Source organism: Hylaeus anthracinus, unplaced genomic scaffold, assembly GCF_026225885.1.
Source record: "Hylaeus anthracinus isolate JK02 unplaced genomic scaffold, UHH_iyHylAnth1.0_haploid 4, whole genome shotgun sequence".
In the NCBI taxonomy this organism is placed as follows: domain Eukaryota; kingdom Metazoa; phylum Arthropoda; class Insecta; order Hymenoptera; family Colletidae; genus Hylaeus; species Hylaeus anthracinus.
In genome coordinates, this window is record NW_026535289.1 from 9,857,740 (window position 1) to 9,878,123 (window position 20,384).

At 42.3% G+C, this 20,384-nt stretch overlaps 1 protein-coding gene and 1 non-coding gene across 4 annotated transcripts in view; both read left to right on the forward strand.

The window, feature by feature from the left end:
* Window positions 1-20,384, forward strand: part of LOC128894757 (uncharacterized) — a 356,479-nt gene that overhangs the window by 88,149 nt on the left and 247,946 nt on the right. The gene's annotated exons all lie outside the window — the stretch shown is intronic.
* LOC128895230 (U4 spliceosomal RNA) lies at window positions 7,112-7,252 on the forward strand. The gene has a single exon (XR_008461734.1). It is a non-coding gene; the product is annotated as a U4 spliceosomal RNA (small nuclear RNA).

Sequence of the window (20,384 nt, forward strand, 5' to 3'; positions counted from 1 at the left end):
TAGGGGATTTTATTGTGGACGTTGTTTCCTTCAAAGTGTGGCTAATCGTCGATAAATGTCACAGTGACGAGACAGCGACAGTTATTGAATAAAAGATGTGAAGTTCAATGAGAACATGGGAAAACAGATTGCGAAACAGTGCCAAATAATAGGCAAAACAATAGTCTCATGGAAATGACCGACAACTACATGCATTATAAGTAGACACATCTCTGAATTAAACATTTTTTATTGTTAAACGCTGTTGTTGATTAAAGCAAGTGTCAAAGAACCAAAGTGTTCCTTCGCGTCGTTGGAATAGTCCGCAACGTGACGTCATGAGCGACGGAAACGGTGGACTTACCGCGCGGAAGCGTGGTCAACCTTGAAACCCGTTCGAGGGTGCTGGCCTCGGCCTCCAAGAAAGTGGCGTGAAGAAACCTAAGGAATCAAACCGCTTGCATTTCACGAAGATTGGATTGAAGATTGCTCCGCGTATTTCTTGCGCCACGAAAGCCGCGACTGCCGACGGAACGGTTCCGTGATGCTCGTACTGGTAGTTAATAAATTAGTCCCATAACGTTGCGGACAAGGCAAAAACTGGCGCTACTTCATAAGCTTGTTTGCTGTGCCCGTAGCGGTAGCCATTCTCCGTGGACGCGGGGGAGAGTTGCGCTGAGCGCAATGCGCTCTTCCTTAAACAACCAGCACGCAAGGTATCTGTAACAGCGGTCCTCTTAAAGGAGATACAGTTTAATTGTAACTCGACTTCCTCAGCCTTTCACCTCGGTGACCATCCTTCTGCTTCGCTAGCTAGGCTCCGCCGGGTTTCTCTTGGTTCGAGAGCTTCTATTGCCTCAACGTCGAATCATTGAACCTCTGAGTCTTCGAGCCCTTGAATCTCGAAATCTTTGAATTTTTGAATCCCTGAATCTTTGAATTTCTGAATGTTTGTATCTTTGAAACCTTGAGCCTTTGCGTCTCTGATCTTTGAATCTTTGAATCTTTCCACGTACTTTAGCATCTTCCGTGCTAAGACCAGGCTCCATTTTGTTGTTATGAGCGTTGCTCGCACAACAGAGCTTTTTCCAAGTGACCGAAGACCACAGTTCCGCAAGATGACGTCGAGAAATGGAGAAAGTGGTCTTCGTAAATTCTTGACTGAAACGGTAGCTAGCGGTGTCCTACTTGAGAAAGCAATCATACGTTGGTCCACATTCCTGCGCAGGTAACGAGTACATGTTTCGTTGTCTAATCTATTTCTCTTAATGAAGGAAGGATGTGAAATTGAATCATTGAAGAAATAGTACTTATCCAACGAACGTCGCGACACTCCAAGGTTCAGAAATCATTTACAGATCTCACGTGGCATTCTAAACATCACGTATTCTATGAGAAAGGTATTCCCAAGCTTCAGAGTTCACGAATCACTCGCAGATCCCACGACACCGCCTTTGCGTCGCACAGTATGATATTCCAACAATATTTGTTCAAGCAAGGACCGACAATATGATTTTGCTGTAATATTACACCGCGCGGGCAGCGGTAGATAATTTTTCTAAAAATGCTCGAAATCATTACTAACCAATAAGTAAATACGTAGTTTGTGATTTCAGTCACCAACCAATTACGTTTCTTTTGAGTAGCTTCGTGTGCGGACCGCCTAATAGTTTCCGAGATATTGGACCACGTATGTTATGTCCAGCTGGATCGCTGAAATATCACACTGTGCGCCGTTCTGTACGGTTCCATCGAGTTCGAGGACGTCAGAAATCGGCACTCGAATCTCGGATCGTGGGCGTAGGAAGCACCTACTGGCTCTCACGCGTCTTTAAAAGCGTGTCTCGCGATCCCGGCGCGGCTCAAAACGCGCATTCCTGTTTCTCAGACTAGTCTTATTAAGCACGTTGAACGAGCCTGGCTTTGTCTGCGGTCTCGAGGCTTAGTCCTCGTGTTACACGCGCTAGCTGGAATTTACGGTATTACCATTAAGTGCCGATACCGCGAGACCATATGGAATTTCTCATCGTTAGCCGCCAGAACCGAATACTTCTTGGCAATAATTACCATTGCGCCTATAATATTTAAATCGGTGCCTCTTAGCCTGCGGTATTGCCTCGTGACTTTTTGCCTTTTTGTCGCTGTTTCGCTCCGTTCCCCGAGACATTGGGCCTTGATCGTGGCAGCAGAAGCATAGAAAAGAGACGCTTTCCAGAGAAATCGAGGGTTATGTATTGCTTTTCGCTAGGTTGGGATTGTGACGTGGTTCTTGTGTAGGATGTTAATGGCAAACCTCTTTGGTAGTTGCGTAGTTATAGGTTGTACGTACAGCTGACCCAACTTTCACGGTGAGGAGTTATAGATAAGAGGACGGCTGGATTCGAAGGTCTCAGGCTTTAGATTTTCTGAGATATAGTATTTTCTTGAATTTAGTAGCAGGGGCCAGCAACATTGGTGTGTTGCTAACTAAGCAATAAAGTGTATAGTACAGTGGAAGGTTCTTGCCATGATGAAGGTGATCAATTCAATTATTAGCAGAATCTGCATCGCAAGAACTGACCAAAGGGTGACAAACGTGTCGATTCTCATGAGATTTGATCGACATTCAATAGTGCAAAAAATTATTTGAAATGGAAAACTCAGAAAGAGGGACCTTTGTATTTAAACTAAAATTTTTGATTTCCAAATGCTGCATGATGACAACACTTTTCAGCTTTTAACAACTAAACTAACTCTCTCGATTAAAGTCCTCTGACTTGTCCTCGTTTGCAATAATCAAAACACACCTCAAGGATCGCGAAACTACCTCCCTCGGTTAGAGTGTATCCGACTTCTCCTTGCTTGCGATCTCTGAAACATCTCACCGCATTGTTACTCGTAACGAGTGTTGTTTACTTCACAAGTAAGTTCGAGAATTAATCGTAAGATTGGTGGGAGCACTCTGTATAGGCGTGGAAACGAGTAGCTCCCGCGACAGGCGAGCTTATCAGCAGCGGACGTGCCAACTCGGAGTGTGTAGGTGCCATATTTCTAAGCGAACCAGCCGCGGGAGCAACTTTCCACGGACGCGTCGCCTCGGATATTAATTGAATGATCGCACCCTCGGCAATTCATTATGCATACTTTAATCCGAGCGTGGCCGACACACGGTACTGTTCCTCTGCTCGCGATCGTTTTCCTCGCCTCTCACCGCTCGTTATCTCGCGCGAGAGGAGCTCGAACCGCGGCGCGGGGAAGCTCATTACACGCCTTTTAATAAGCACCTCGACAAGTCGTTCAGGAAGCCGTTCAGGAATCCCCTTTTCGCGTCTCGATGCGATGCTCTCACGGTGCGATCGTGGATCTCTCGAAATGACGGTTTTTAGGGGTATGGGATTTACTAGTAGATCGGTACGTGACGAGTCAGACATTGGTAAATTGAAATGTAAAGGAATCAATTTATTTAAGTTGCTTTAATAATCGATGGGTTAAAGACTTATTTTACCTCTTATGTATGACGATTACAACATTTTGGTAACGCGAAAGTGGAGGTTTTGTGGAGGAATTTAATTTTGGCATGGAACAAGATAATTGTGTTTCTTAAAACTTAAAAAATGGAAAAATGGTGTCCACGAAGACACCATCACATTAAAGTAAAAATTAAATATTTTTACATCTCAATTTTTGTACATCTTCTTTGAAACGTCACCTGAAATCTCCGAATGAACAGGGTATTCCCTAAATCTACGTCAGCGCCATTACAATCCGAAATGGCGGGAAAACATTCCGAATTTAAATCTATATCACTATTTCACCTCTATGAAGAACCACTGAATTACTTATTCCTCGAAATATTTAATAACTGCCTTGTACCCTACTTCAAAATTCATCTCCATCTCACATATTCTACGAACTACCTTCCATCACCCTTCGCCCCTTCATCGCCATTTTCCCAATCCGAACTTCCCTGAGAAACCACGCTTCGCTCCTTATTAACATGCGTACAGTGCCTCGCGAGTTCTGAACCATTATCGCTACCTTTCCACGGGGATAACGTAATTGAATCACCGAGTGCATCTTCGAACCCCTTCGTTACTTATTATCGCGGTGCTCGTTAATGCCCCGCAGATGGAAGTCGATAAGGCTAGAGCACAGGTGCTTTGTGCATTGTGGATACCTCGATAATAATGGATCGCCAGCGGTCGATGCGGGGGGAAATTAAATAATTACCGACGGTAATCGATCTGTCGGGTCGGTTCGCGCGATATTGATGACAGCCGCACGAAAACAGAGCTCGCGCGGGGCGGCGCTGCGATCGGTCAGTGAAAGCGCGCGGTATGTAGTTCTCCGCATGTGATTGATCGTCGGGGAGATTGAGTATCGTAGATGTATTTCGCGCATGCACGTACACGGTCCCCTAATGACGGCAACCGAGATTATTCGCGTACCTCGAGCCGTGATTGACTGGGAAATGTTCGGTTCTGGGCGAAAAATCGATGCTGGGGTCGATTGAAAAATCGAGGTTGTGCCCCGTTCTACCTGGGTGGTCTACGAGCCTTTTTGCTGGTTTCATTATTGTTTTTGGAGGACGTTTTTAGACTGGAAATTACTTTATTCATATGGAGGTTGTATTTATCATTTATTGGTTTTATTGGATTAGTTATTTCAGTTGCGTTAATCAATTTAACACAGGGTTGATTCTATATAGTTTTTCCTGCTTGGGGGTCGAACCTCAAAACCACCGTACCAGAATGGAGTTCGTGTCTAATTCAATGGAGTTGCGTTTATGGAGTACTAAAAGCTACCATTAAGAGACACGCCGATAAAACAACCGCTAGTCTCAATGAAGCTAAGTCATTAAAGCAGACAAGCTATATTTTCTTCAGGTAAAGGAGAAACCACTCAGGGGCAACATTCTGTTATTCGAAGAGTGTCCATAATGTTGCCTGATTTTTAATACAAACGCTACAATGGAATTTTCTTCTAAGTACAACGTAATAAGTCTAATTAGTGATAATAAATTAAATTAAATATTCTTAGTATTTTCACAACACAGTGTTGAAATGCTAAAAGAGTGAACTATATTGGTTCTATTTCATTGAAATAGCAACAGAATCACGTCCATTTAGTTGCCAGAATGGAATCAAACACGGCGATGGAGAAAATTTCATTTTTCCGTTACAATGGGTTATGGTCGTTGTTACTTGTAATCAGCTTGAGTGACGTATGGTGTTTTCGTGTACCTAGCGACTTAAATTTTTTTAATCGAAGGAGCTTACACGGTTGAAATCATGTATCGATCGTTCGACAGCCGCGTAACGGAACAATGATTTGTAATCGGATTTTTCGTGCGTACTTCTCGTTTTGGAGCGATCCGCCGGTCTGATTAGAGTTGACTGTATTAGAGAAGCGGGAAAACTTGCAATCCTGCGTAAGCTTTCCGCGATAGTATCGCTAACGACCCACTTGTGGGCGTAAGTCGACGGTGAAAGTGTATCGCGGGTGTGCGTATACGCAGAATGATTTTCACGGTAGAAATTTTGCACGTGGCGAGATAACATCGTGATTAGGATAATCACGTTTTCCTGGGCTGGACGTCGAAACGAGAATTCGATCAGCTTCGCAGTGGAAACTTCTTTATTGGTATTAACACCTTAACTCCGGAAGAAAATCACTGAAATAAGCTGCCAACGAGAAAAAATGTCCACTTTTCTTGACTCTATGCATATTCAGTATTCTTAATTGTGAGTTAATTGAGTAATTAATTGAATTATAAAACGTTGAAATAATTTTCATTTCTATGATGTGAATTTGTAAGTAATTATTAAAGTTAAGTTGGAAAAGACGAATTAAAATTGTAGATTAAGTGAAAAAAGGAAAAATTATGAACACAGGAAGAAAGGACTGATAATGAATGTATAGAGTAATGGTGACTGAAAATAGAATAAATAAATCAGCGTTACAAGAAAAGAAGCTCTCATGAATTACCATTTACTTTATTCTTTATTAATGTCAACACAATAGAAGTTTATTGGATTCTTTTGCATAAAATTTAATTTTCTTGAGTGCCCATTCAAAACATTCATTTAAACATACACAGACAGCGAATAAAGAATATCCTACTATACCTCGTACATATTACTTTCCACTCAGCGTTGATTTTCGAGCAATCAAATTCATGCAAATTGTGTCCATCCTCGGAGCATTCCGCGATCGACACGTGAAATCGTATGAGATTGAAAGCAGCGTTGGGGTGTTGTTAATGCTCCTTTTCTGTCAGTTCGAGAGAAACTTGTGCCATGATAGAACACGTGTGCCATTCGTGTTTACAGGCTCGTTCGAACTCTCCTCCTTGATGAAAGGGTAATGCCAGCGCCATTATGCTTATAAAAACCCACAATAAATCTCACTACCATGCGTGGTGGAATAATTACAGTAGGGCTGCAGGAAGCATTCATTTACTTTCCACTTCGCTCGTGTTACGGGTGTATATAAAATTAATTTTTTACCCTCCGACTCTATGCACGAATAGTGGGCTCCTGAAGGTGCAATTTAAACTTGGTTTCTTTGACCTTTTCTAAATTTTTGTTGTTGTACACTTTAATGCAACTAGAATCTCCTATAAAATAAGGAGAATACAAGTCCTGCAGACAATTTATTTAATACTCAAAAAATAAATTAATGTGAATATTTTTTAATACCTCTTTGGTCTTCCTCAGATGCAAATTCAAATTAAGACTTCTATGAAGAAAATTAAATTTAAAGAAAATTGAACTTGTCCCTTGTCTCCTTTGTTAATTATTTATCAAAACATTACTTACTTTTACTTCTTTTTATTATTCATCATATCCTACATTGTCCTTCTATTTATTCAATAGTATTTTTCGAATTGTCTGATAAATTTCTAAAGGTGGACTAAAAAATGTATTTAGTAGTATTTATTTGATAGTATTTTTTGAATCGTCTATTCAATTTCCAAACATCGTTTCAAGTAGTCAGAACCATCAGCAACTTAATCGTTACGAAGGTGCGAGTGAGCGCAAACCGGAAGTGTACCCAGCTGACGCTAGATGGCGACCCGAGCCTGATCGTTTCTCGCATAGCAAAGCACTCGGCGAATGTTATATGTACCCCGGCCAGAGATCCACTCGTTAGCTTTGCGCAGTGGCGATATCGTAACCGATGAGGTTCTACCGAGGTGCGATTATTGCTAGTTGAAAACTTTTACCAATACCCCGCCATGACGATGTGAAATATCATCGGCTAAGGCAATTTTTGATAACCCCTACGGGGGTTGCTAATTTACTCCAAAATCAACTTTTTAACCGACTTCGAAAAGGAGGAAGTTACTCTATTCGACATGTATATTTCTTTTTTTTTTTCATTCTGGGTTGAAACTTCTATGATATTCTTATTCAACATTTTGGGTTTGAAGTAACTACAACTTTTATTTTCATTCGTGATATTTTTGAAGAATGACTTAAAAATAGAGTAAACATTCCAAGTAGTATGTGAATGGAACATGAAGGTAGAGTTTCCTTTGTTTATCCATTCGTCATCTGAGACCTTGCCAGGCTTATTTTAGGAAATTTCCATCAATGGGTAGCCTATAGTCGCTCGAAGTAGTAGTAATTCAGTTCACTTTTTCAGCAGCCTTATAATCAATAGTAAATTACTCGTTCGTTCTCATCCAACCTCTCATTGAAATTGCTTCACAATGAGTAACGTAGTATACGGTATTCAATTCATAAAACATTTATGAAAGAGGCAAACACGTACGACGAGAACCGATGTGAACTCTGATAGGAGCAAAGTGCTTTGCAATTGTTAGCGATTCCCATAGTTCTACGGTATTGTTGCAAGAAATTGAGACGGATGAATGAAATCTCACACCATTCAAAGGCTTGTCGTCATTTAACGCCTTGTCCATTAGAATAACACATCATTCAATATTTCACCAACATATTTGAGTAGATAGTTCTTTACACACAATGAAAATTTTCATTTTTAAATATTTCTCATTCTCATCTCACAAAAAATGCATCAAGTTTAAAAATGCCTGAGATTTATCCATATACAATTTTATTTACATTTAGACTTGACAATTCGATAATTTTAATAATAAATTGACGGTACTATTATATATTTCTAGAATGATGTAATCTTATTGTACCAGTCCCTAATGATTTGTGCATTGCAAATGATTTTAATACTCGTGAATTCTATACTATTCCATTATAAACACTGCTTTAAATTCTCGAACGTGAAACCACCCTTAAGTCGTCTCCTTTCAATTACGATCGATCTTAGTCCAGACGAGCAAGATTGAGAGTGCCCTCATTAACTTAATTTACCCCACGCAAATTCTTGACCGCACGGCGTCCATGAATAACCATAGCGAATAACTTACGGCCACCACACACGCGTGCCACCTGCTGGTCGCCCCATCGCCTGCAATTGTCCCCCAGGACGGTTTTAATTTTATTTGTCCGGTCGTTTAACGCGGCTCATTGACTCTCGATTTCTCTCCGCGTTTCCCGCGGGAAATTACCTACTCGATTTCACTACATTCGGGAACTATTGTGCGGTCTGCCATCAACCTTTTCGATATCAAATTAATTATCTTCGTAACAGACATTATTTAAAAATAACTGTTAGAATTTTATTTTTAGAAATTTATTTTCTTAAAGATTACAATATAAGAATGTTAAAGGAAGAGTGTCCGAATTCACAACGACCCGTACCGGTTGATTTATTTTGTCGGACTGAGGGTCGTCGTTTTCTGTCCCTGCTAGAACCCCACCCCTCTTTCTGGTTTAAGGAAAAGCAGACCCTTTTCCTCAAGACCCGAAAGTGCCGATCGTTGCATTCCAACAATAATTGTGAAAATATTTAAACAGCACGAGGAATGTATGTGTAAAATAGCACATTGAAAATTAAATTAAAAGTACACATATTATATACGATACTGCGAGGCATTATGTCCATTTTTGGTTGCATGCAGCCAGGTCGAGGTTGACGTTTAGGGTCCATCGATCGCGCGATTTCCGTCGAACGTGAATAGCGATGGCGCATAGAACCGCACCGCTCGAAATCCCATTCAGGACGAACTACGCTGCGATTAACCTATTTACCTATTGATCGACGAAGAGGTCTTCCGGCAACCTTGTTTCGACGTGGATCGATTTGTATCCGCCGGTTGTTACGCGCAATTACCGTCGTGGATGTTATCTCTGGCAGGGAACCCGCGGGCAGAGGAGTATCCTTGTAGTTATGCAATTTTGTTTCCAATCGATGGGACGATCCGGTCGATGGCTCCGACATTGTCGTGGGTTTCACCTAGACGACTGTTCGATTTTTCTAGATTTATTTAAAGAGGCTAAGAGGACTCCTTCGGCCACCTTTCACTCGATTTATCTCGCATTTGTGGAAATTCAGTTTCGTTTAATGAAAATACAACGGTACAAGGAGAAAAATATAATTAGAAAGGGAGTAATTAATTTATACACGTGGTAATGGTAAATTCGGTAATATGTAGCAAATATTGATTCACAACTGTCACAATTTTGGTGTACAGTTTATTATTTTGACTCTAGATTACGAGAGATGAATTTAAAATCTACGTTATAATTTTGAATACCAAAGAAATCCTAAAGGTCCAGTCGATCGATTAAACGTTAATGATAATCAAACGCTAATGAAACGGCAGAACGACGCATTAGAAGCGAGCGACTTTTAACATTCATTTCACGATGGAAACGGGAGGATGGATATTGATAGAAAACGACGTAACGAATCTCGAAGAGGTGGCTGAACCGGGATTCCGTGCATCGAGCGCCGGTCATTTACATAATGATGTAATACTTTCCGTTAAACGCGGTGCGAACCAATTCGATGCGTTCAGACAATGCTGACTCTCACGCAATACCCGCGCCAGCATGCGAGATGCAATTAGGCGTTCGTAGGCCTCGACGGAGATTCGTCGGAAGTCCCGTGCGTGATTTGTGAACTTCGTTAGCCCGTGAGAAAATGTGTTATTATTATTATTATTACGCGTCTTTATCGCGTGTACAGTGTAGATTCATTGTATACGAGGATGGTTTCAGTGGTTGGGTAGAGTTGGAGCCTGATGTTCTTCAATTTACTCTTCAGTTGCATTGAACATCTGCTGAGATGAGAAAGGATATACGTTCTTTAAGACAGAGGCTTGTAGATCAAGTATGGCAGGCACTGGTCACAATTGTAAATCATTAAGTAGCAAATCTTAATTTCGTGTTACTGTATCATACAGTTATAGACGATTAGAAGCTTCTTTAATATTGGAATTCATCAAGTTTTGTTGTGGCATCTATATTAACCAGAAAATATTGTGTTGCTAGCATGCTCTTTTTTTTTTAACAGTCAAGGCATTTTTGTTTTGCAGTCAAAGTACTTGACATAAACTTTTGAAATTTGGTGCCCTTATTCATGTACATAAATAATTTACAACATACAAAATCATAGATGGAGCCAATATATGCAGGAAGATCAATTCAAAATCGATACCTCTCCTGTAACGTAACTTCTTCCCGAGAGCTCTTCAATCAAATTCACCAAGATTGCCATTCATTCCCTCCCAGAAAATATTTTTGTTTACACCAAACTAATCCTCGACGAAAACTCCGGTTCGCCTGCACAGCGGCCGTTTCGAAAGATCCATCAGCGTGTCGTTTCCCAGAATTGTTCACGTGCAACCGGAAGACGAACTTCCCCTGTAAAAAAAAAAAAGAAAAATGTTTCGTGCCGGAATCATATTCCAGACGCACACGCGCGCGATAAAAATCGGGGACGGGCAATCGCGGACCAACGATCAAGGGAACGTTCGCCCAGGTGCTCGCGAAATTCGCGAGGAAGCGGCACGCGTGCAGAGGCCTGGTAACGCCCACGCGAATATCCACCAAGTGCATCGCGCCGTAGTATCGCTCAACTTCGAACTTTCGGAATCGCGCCGCCTTTCCATCTCCATCCCTTAGGCGACAGGGGCTGGGACGTAAGAGGCGGGCAGAGGGAGGTTTGATCGACGACGGCAGACTTTTAATTACTCCGACGAGCAGGTCCCGCCACGTGAAATGGAGTGATAAGCTTCCTCGGTAAATGGAACGAGCCGGCGCGAAGTTACGCCGACCAATTACGCGATTAAAAGTACGAAACGGATGCAGGGTCTTCGACGGTGTCTTGCCAGACTAACGACTTCCACGACCATCGACGAATTTCCGTGCCGTGGTTGGCGTGCTTGCGTGATCATCACGGGTGACTGTTAACAGGGATGAAGGAGAATCGTTGTTTATGGGAGAAGTTCGGCGAATCTCGGGCTCGTTGTTATTTATTTAGCCTTTGTGGGATTCAAGGTGTAAGAGGGTGACAAGGAGGAAGTATTGCTCTTTGTGATTTTTGGTTGATTCATGTAGAAGTTCCTTTTGTAAATTTATAATTTATGTTAGAATTGTGTTTTTATAAACTTTATTTTTTAAAGGATTACAATATATATATAAGAATGTTAGAGGGAAGATGTCCGAAATTCACGACGACCCGTACCACTTGACTTATTTCGACGAACTGAGGATCGTCGCTTTCTGTTCCTGTTAGGACTCTACCCCTCTTTCTGCTTTAGGGAAAAACAGACCCTTTTCCTCAAGACCCGAAAGTGGCAATCGTTGCATTCCAACAATTTATTTTCATATACAGGTCGAAGGCAGGTCGAGCGCCGGTTCCATAAATACAGTAAAGTCTCCTTAAATGCACAAGTTTCTCTACGATAAATGGACAGTAACATGATTCGGGATCGGATATCTCGATGAGACAATGCTAATGCAACGATCAAACTTTTTTTTTATTATTACCGTTTTTGTTGTAAAACTGTTACGATCGCATTCCTGACATTCTTCTGATTAAAAAGAGACCAAACACGACGTAATTCGCGTCATATTTACTACATGTCTCACCGAAATAATCCCGGCGTTGGTCTCGATTTTCGCATGTCGCTCCGTCCTCTTCTTCATTCGCTGTCCTTCTCTACACTCGAAGTTTGTTGGCAAAACATTAGAAGATACACTATCGACTGAATGAGGCATGCAAAATCGGATACCCAAAACATTACACTCGAGGTTTTTATTTGTTTACACTTGACACGAGTCGAGCGTCGACCGTAGAAAAAGACAGATAGTGAAAGAGAAAGAGGTCCGAGAAAAGAAAAATACTCGACAGAAGCGTATCAATCGGTGAGGATCATATTACACCGGTGGTCGGGGCTACTCGGGCAAAACTACGGGCAAAAGAAATATGAATGGGCTGGCACTCATCTTAAAATGTCTCCATTTAGTGAATATCTCCTAATACCTTATTCCTCACTTTACGCGACAACCATATTCCTAATGAATGATATAAAATGATTTTTCATTAGTTCTGAGCCCATTCCACCTGACGTGAAATATGCTGCCTATGTAACCACGAAACAAATTGACCAGGACAGTTGTACATTTCACAGAATCTTGTGTATATGTATATCCGGGCACTGCGCACTCCGAATCGCTCGGGGGTAAGAACGGCGCGCCGCGATATTCTAATCGGCGTGACGACGTGATACGCAATTAATCCATCGCGTGTCAGTGTCCTGGCGCGCCAGCACCGGGATAATAATGCATATCGGGTCCGCGGGGCCCAACGCGCGCGCCTAGACCCTCGCCTGGCGTGGAGGCTGCATGGGTTATGATTAATGGCGTTGCTATCGGTGCATGAACGGTGCAAAACGAAGACAAATAGCCTGGCGCGCGGACCTCTTTAAACGCGCTCACTGTGGATCCGCCTTGTGTTCCATCGGAAACGCTCTTAAGAGACGCGAGATTACCGTGTTCCCGTGGCACACACCGACTGTTCTTGGCTACGAGTCCCTTCTGGCGATCCAATTAATGAGTACGCGCCGAAAGGCGCACCCTCGAATGCGCCTAATCCATCCTCTCGCGCCTCCTATGAGTTTTTCCATGGCTGACTTCGCCGCGGAAAATTCCGTTTCGATGGAGAACGATCGTGGAAGCCACAGTGCTGTGTTTCTTCTTGGAAACAAGTAGGGACTGCACGTTTGACGAAGAAGGAGGCGAGAATTTGTTCTGGGAACTCGTAGAACTCAATGGGGCCAGTCGAAGTGTATAACGATCTCTAATCCTTAGCTTCGATCGTTTAATCGATATTTTAACTGGAGGATTGCTGTCTTTGTAGAAAGTTCGTGACGTGAGTATTGTTTGTTTTTATTGGAAAGACAGTGGGGAATTAAGTTTCAAGAAGGGAAGTGTGGGAAGTTGAGGCCACTCGAAGAGAAAAATCGTTTACCTTACATTTCATTATCATTATGCATCAATTGTAGTTGTTAGATAATAGCATAGCCTCTGAACAATCTGTATGCAACAACTACTTTACATTTTTCAGCATCAAATTAAATATAAATGATACCAATACGAGTGACCCTAATGTAGAATTTTGTCTAGAATTCCTCTTAGAGAATTTATGCTAAAAACAATACCATCACCATGAGTTTTTATACAAAATCGTAATACAATTAATGGATATTGCTACGTATACTATCTCATACGTTTTTCAATATTCTTATGCCTAAAGTGTTTCCGCTTAAAATACACAAATAAGCTTTTCTTAACTCTACACAATTTTGACGTATCCTACAGTGTACATATATTCCAACTAGGTTAGGGCATCCTAGTCCCTCCGAGTCCTTCCTGGCGATCTAATCAATGAATACGCGCCTTCCTCTTTTCAACGCTCTTCTAACCTATCCTTTAGCGCCTCCCTCTGGTTTTCCCATGCGCCCACCACCGCGGAAAATTTCATTTTGATGGCACTCGATTTATGAACAGGGGGGACTTCGCGTTCATCCACGAGCAACGTGAGAAAGAGAGAGTTCTGGACTTGGTGGCTCGTGAATACGGTTAATTGAGTCACCTTTGGCTCGAGTCGAGATTGAGCGTGAATTCAGCCCCGAACGGATGCAGGATACTGTTCTGGCGATTAGGGAGGATTGTTTTGTCTGTTTTTGCGCTGGAGAAGTGGAAACAATGAGAAATGCTTGGGAACCAATCGACGAGGGAAGAGGGCCGAGCTTCGAGAGCTACCGATTACATTCTCTGAAGAAACAATTGGTTTACTGATTGAAACTATCCTATTTATTCTCAAAATTCAGAATAGTATTACACCCCTCAAAACTCCCTAAAACTCCCAGTTTTATTATAGTTATTACTGCTCCGCTGCGTCAACAGTTAAACGATCGATTCAACAGAGCTCGACTTCACCTAGTGCGCCATTTCACCGCAACATAGATGGCACTGCTGCAGGGCCAACCAAACGTTGGCCCATATTTCAAAACCACTTTAAATTAATGCTCCCAGCTTGATTGCTGCACGCAACTCCGATGAGTCAAGGAGGAAACAGGGTCACGATAGGAAAAATTACGAATCCACGGGAATCGATACGCGTGCCGTTGCTAAAACAGCAAGTGAACCTCCGTGCGGGTGCGGGTCGTTGTACCTTCCGGTCTCGAAGTCACGTGCAAGCAACCGGGCGAGCGCGTACGAGCCGGCGTTCCCTTCTTTCCATCGTTTCTCTCTTCGTGTTGGATAATGGATGAGACCCGATATTTACATATTTTTCCATGTTCGTGCCGTGTGTCGGGCCAACGGGTAGGTCAGGCAAGGTACAACCTAGCACAAAGTAGCACCGGGCCTGCTGTGTTTCCGTTGCGACTTTACCCACGGCGTCATCAACCACCTTTCGTGAAAAAACTTTCCACTGACAAAATTGGGGACGAAAACTGAAGCTCAGGTGCGAATATTAAAAGATTAGAATTTATTTACTGGAAAAGAAAGTTGTCGCGTCAGATAAAATATAAGTGTTTTTCTCGTTGTTTGTAAAGAAGTAGATTTCGGTGCTTGACTAATCGAGATAACAAATAAAAATTTCGAAGAGGTCTAAGACAGTCGCATGGATATTTAGTTCGTCACTTTGTGCCGTTGGGAGAAACAATCATCACCAGCAATCGCCTGGAAACTTCAAAGAGCGCCGTGCGCGCGTACATCGGGGCCTTTTGGGCCCAGTAATTGCTCGCCGCTCGAGATTTTCCATCTATCGGCGGTCAGAGAATTTACAACCGCCACGCCGGGCCAATAGGCATCGTGAATTATTTCTGCTACGACCTCCGACGGCGTGTTCTCATCCTTGACTCCTACGGCCCCGGGGATTATGGCTCCGACGGATCGCAAAGATCTCGATCAGGGAAGAGCTTTGCTTTATCGCCTCTCGATCCCTGCTCCGTGCCTATCGTGCTTTCTACGTGCAGCTCCTAACGTTTTCGTTTGGGGCAGTGGTCTTCAAGTATTTTTCGATTATCGAGGGAAGGTGGAATATTTAGTATACTACTTTATACGCGTCGTATTATATACCAAATTCTATTGCTAATATTCTAGTGGCAAATTATTTAATAAAACGACAGATTGCATTTTCTGTAGATATTTTCAAAAAATTCAAAAAATTTCCGGTGATTTCAATTTTTCGATACTGAATGTATGGTTACATATTACAACTGCTATAGTGACTCTTATAGTGGTTGCTGGCCACAGTCTTGGATTTAAAATGTGACTTCATATCGCTCCCTAGTACTTGTAAAATTTTAAATACTGCTTCTGATATCAACTGGATTCGTAAATCTGACATGGCAATGATACGATAGGATCATCTACTAAATTATATAATATAATATTATATCATACGTCAGTAATAGGATTGAAAGCTAATTTAAAAAATGTAGATAATCGACACGTGACTGAAATATTAGATATACAAACTGCAATAGTGACATAAACAGTCGTCGTACAAAAATTCAAAACTTAGACAATTTTTTCACTTTATAAAGACTTCCAGCATTTATTTGTCACAAAACGCTTTTTTGTGAAATTGAATTTGATTTTTGTTATTGTCTCTGCTCGGTCGCGAAGGGATGCGATTCGCCGAATAATGGAGACTCGCGTAATCTCCATTATTCGAGTGCTGTTGACTCGGGAAATTCCGAAAGTCTGCTGGTGTATCCCGTGTGTTGCCAGGGAGTTAGGGTAGCCACGCCCGAGTGTCTGAAGTTTCGTTTGCGGGGTGAACGGAGGTTACTACCCCTGGCTGTGGGGCAGACGGTGATTTTTCATTCCGACGCCTCCGGTCCTAGTAATGCGTAAATCCCACCGCGACAGTGTTATTAAATATTTCAAGCCTTCCAAATTTCGAACCAGGCTGCGTTAACATCCCGCATTAAAACTTCATAGACCACCCCCTGTAGAAATACTTGGATCAAAGGGGGCGAGGGAAAGTGTTCGTTTAATTGCAAATGAGTCGACATTCTTGGAGATTGTAGGCCTTTGAAAATTGGACGAATTCGGAGGTTTAGCCAAGGTTATTTCGTTGAAGATCGCGTTTTTCGATCTAAGGTTATTTGCAAGACGTGCTTTTATACCGAAGGTTACTTGAAGGTAACGATTTCGGACTAAGTGTAGGATTCTTACACGCAGGTTTTAAGTCTTCCACTCAAATAATATATTTCAGAAACAAAAAACGATATTTAGATACACGCGTTTCACAAAAAGGTGCGAGTGACTCGGTCTACTCGAGTTTACGATTCTACGACGTCTGAAACATTCGTCTTCTGCTCGACGATAATTCTGCTGAACTCAGCTGTTTCGGTCACTATTGATCGGAAGGTCTCGGGCAAGTGAAAGGAAACTTTCAAATTATAACGGTTTATTTTCGCAAAGATTCAACACTTAGGATTAGTCACATATTAGTTGGTTACTTAATTTATTAACATACACACGGCTAAGAAACAGTTTCCGATCAAGAAATAGGAGGAGCACATTCAAAAAACTGATAACTTTACTATCAATCAAGAATCCTAGGTTCATCTACTTTCCTAGAAATCCTCTCATCAGTACCTACGATCACAAAATTCACTAAACATCACCTAACATTCTCTGACATAATTCCTTCGAGTCCCAATCATCTACTGCTTGCTGAGTTTCTACCCCCAGTCATCAACCCCCAAGAAACTTCACAAATTCTCCCCCAAAACCGCGAACTAACCACTCCCCCCACTCCCAAGCGCGACATTAGACCCCGTTACCCTCGTTCGGGCTCAGGGGGGCGAGAAAAGGTTAAACTGATCGAAGCTAAACAGTTTCTCCACCGCACGGGGTGAACGCATTGGTCCATGGGGTGGGGTAGAGTACAGAGACCGAGTGCGTCGAACGAGACGTCGTAAAAGTGGCCGATTGGTGGGGATGGTGGTCTGTGGACGTGGTGGGGGATCCCAGGCAGGGTTTCGAGCGCGTCGGCGGCGCTTATGCCTTCGACGCGGGGGCATTGCCGTCGCGGCCGCAGTTACGATCCGATCGAGCGTCTCGTAGCCCGTCGCGACTTCTTCCGCAGGACACTGCTCTCGATCCACCTGGACACGTGTTTCCTGCCTAGTGTTCGTGACCTTCCCGACAGTTGTCTAATCACACCAGAGCCACTGGACCAACCACCAGAAGTACCTTCGACCACCGTGGACTTGTTCCTCGACTTGGTCGAGGATCCTTGGAGCATCCCCGTCGATGTTCCTGGACAGAGTGTGGTCCACTTGTAGGAGATTTATGGTGGATCCTTGGTGTATGTAGCTCCATCCATGCTCCTGGTGAACAGAGCGGTTTATTGAGGGGTTGTTCGCAGCTTGAGGAAGATCCTTGGTGTATCTTCGTCTGGGCAAGTCTGTATGAAGGATAGTGCTCATTATTTGCTGAGGACTCTTGGTGGATCTGAACTAATCGAGGCTCCCGTTGGAGGAAGAGGTCCATTTGGAGAATATTTCCCAACTTGCATCTTCTTGGACACAGTGTGCTCCATTTGATAAATATCTCTCGATTTGAATCTTTTTAGACATAGTGTGCTCCAATTGATGAATATTCCTAAACCTGAGGATCCTTGGTACCCCTAGCTCTACCGAACATAGTGTGCTCCATTTGAAGAGTATTCCTCACCTCCGTCAGAGATTCTTGGCGAACCCAGTCTTTATCGAGGTGAAGTGCTTCATTCGAAGTCACGTTTGTCAACTTAGCCAAGGTTCCTCGGTGTCTCAACTCGTTGGACATCGACGCTAGTGAAGTGACGCGATTGCACTTTCGCGTGGATATTTTTTTTCGGTACGCGAGACCCATTCATTGGAGGCTCGGTGAATGAAGCTACCAGAAGCGAACGATTCGCCGTAGGTCAGTTTCGCGAAGGAGGTCGGACGATGTCCTCTGGGCCCGACGCGCCGTCTGGTCCCAGCTCGCGCGTAACTTCGAACAGCGTCGATTTCGTGAGATGACAAGATCGTGTCGCAGCCCGAGGGACCTGGTACACGCTTTCTGCGACGATCTATAGATGAGTGCCGATCTTGTACCTTGATTTCGTCGCCTTTCGCGGGTTTTCGCGACCAAACGGAGCGTGGCGAGTGTACTGGAGACCAAAGTGAGAACCTTTAAGTGACCAGTGCGTCGGAGATATCTCTGGAGTGCTCTCGCGACTTTTGGGATTACTCCGCAGCCGTCGAAGGTAAGAAAAGTCATTTTCCGAGCCGTCAGGAGTGTTGATGTAGTAAACAGAAGCGCGGTGACTGTAATGGATTTCTGTTTATCGGCGTCTAGGAGAGTGTTGACTTGTTTTGACAACAGTGGCTAGATCTTCGTTAGCTTTGTCTTTTTTTATGGACGTTGGTGATACTAATGGATCGAAATGTATCGCAATTTTTTAACGTTATATAGGATGTGTCGTGGACTTAAATGTTCTTGTCAAAATAGGTTGTTTTTTTATTTGTTACTGGGCTGCAGATACTATGCGATTGTGTGGCGCATATTGTTATGTAGATAAATATTGCAAAAATTTATATTCTATTTCATACAAATTTATATAACTGAAATGCCATAATTGTTTAATACTTCGCAGTTTAGTCATCACGTTTAAGTCACACCTAACAGATTGTCATTAATACAGAAGTCACTACAGGTACTGTTGCTTGACAAGTTGACAAGTGTTCGAGCGATACTTCGTTTGTTATTCAAATCGTTCAAATCTGTATGATATTTATCGATAAGTATACTGCCAAGTTTGAATTATTTATACACACCTGTATAAATACGTGTTTGAATAAATATTCACTGTATAATGTAATCAGTTAGGAAAGAACACAGAATTCAACTTGAAAAATTATACAAAATAATTATAAAAAATGATTGACGGCAAGATGAACTTGTACAAAAGTTACAATTAAATGAAAGTTACAATTAATGAATCCTCTTTGCAAATTAATTTTATTGAGCTTTCTAGCACTTTATACTTGGTAGAATTGTGATCTTTGCAGCAAGTGGTGTAATAACGGTATTACTACTCACGCGCGGTACACAATGTTCTGGGAATAAACAAATTTATGCCTCTATCGTCACGGAGCACTGACCACGATCAATCACAGTGGCATTACGCGCTCGCTAAATGCTGTGTTTTTTCCAATTTGATGGATTAATTAACCTCGAACGGTATCATGACTTTACATGTAGATAAATGACGTTACGCTGGCGTAATATCGACTGTGGAATAAAAACCAGCGTAACATTACTTTATTTTGCAGAGTCGTTTCTCGTGATCGATGTTCTGTCATTCATTGAGAAAATAATATTCCTGTCAACATTATCTTTCTTCTGATTTCCAAGTTGCGTATTTCTTTATTTCTTTAGAAAATATCTTTACTCGCACCGAAGAAAAATAATTCCATTAGTATTTCTTATTATTTTGACGTTCGTAAATTTTAAAATTGTATTACCATTTATGTGTGGAACAATGGTTTCTTTTACTATCGTTATTCTTCTTTATTTAATATTACCATTCTACATTTGCAATCTGCGTGAGTAGAAGTGTCAGAAAATGCGACAGAATTTCGAGTTCGAGGTCACCCGACTCCTCCAGTCCGGAATCTAAGTGAGCATTGTCACGAATAAGAACCGACGCTTTGAAGGGAGGATGCACGCGAGGAGTATATGAGGATGGTGACAGAATTTCATATTCGAGGTCATGTTGCTTTTATCATGCAAAACGTGAGGATATAGCGGGGCATTGTCACGAAGAAGCACAAGACCCTTTCCGTTAGCCAGTGTCGTCCCTGTGTCGACGGTAGAATGCAGGTTGATATTTAGTCTGACTCCCAGAGGAACGCTGTACTCGAACAGTATCCTTATCTATACTAATGGACTCTTCTCGAGCGTTAGAAAACGTAGCTGAGAAAAAAGAAACAAGCTTCATGCATGGATAAATTCTTTTAAATAAGTAAATTATGGAAC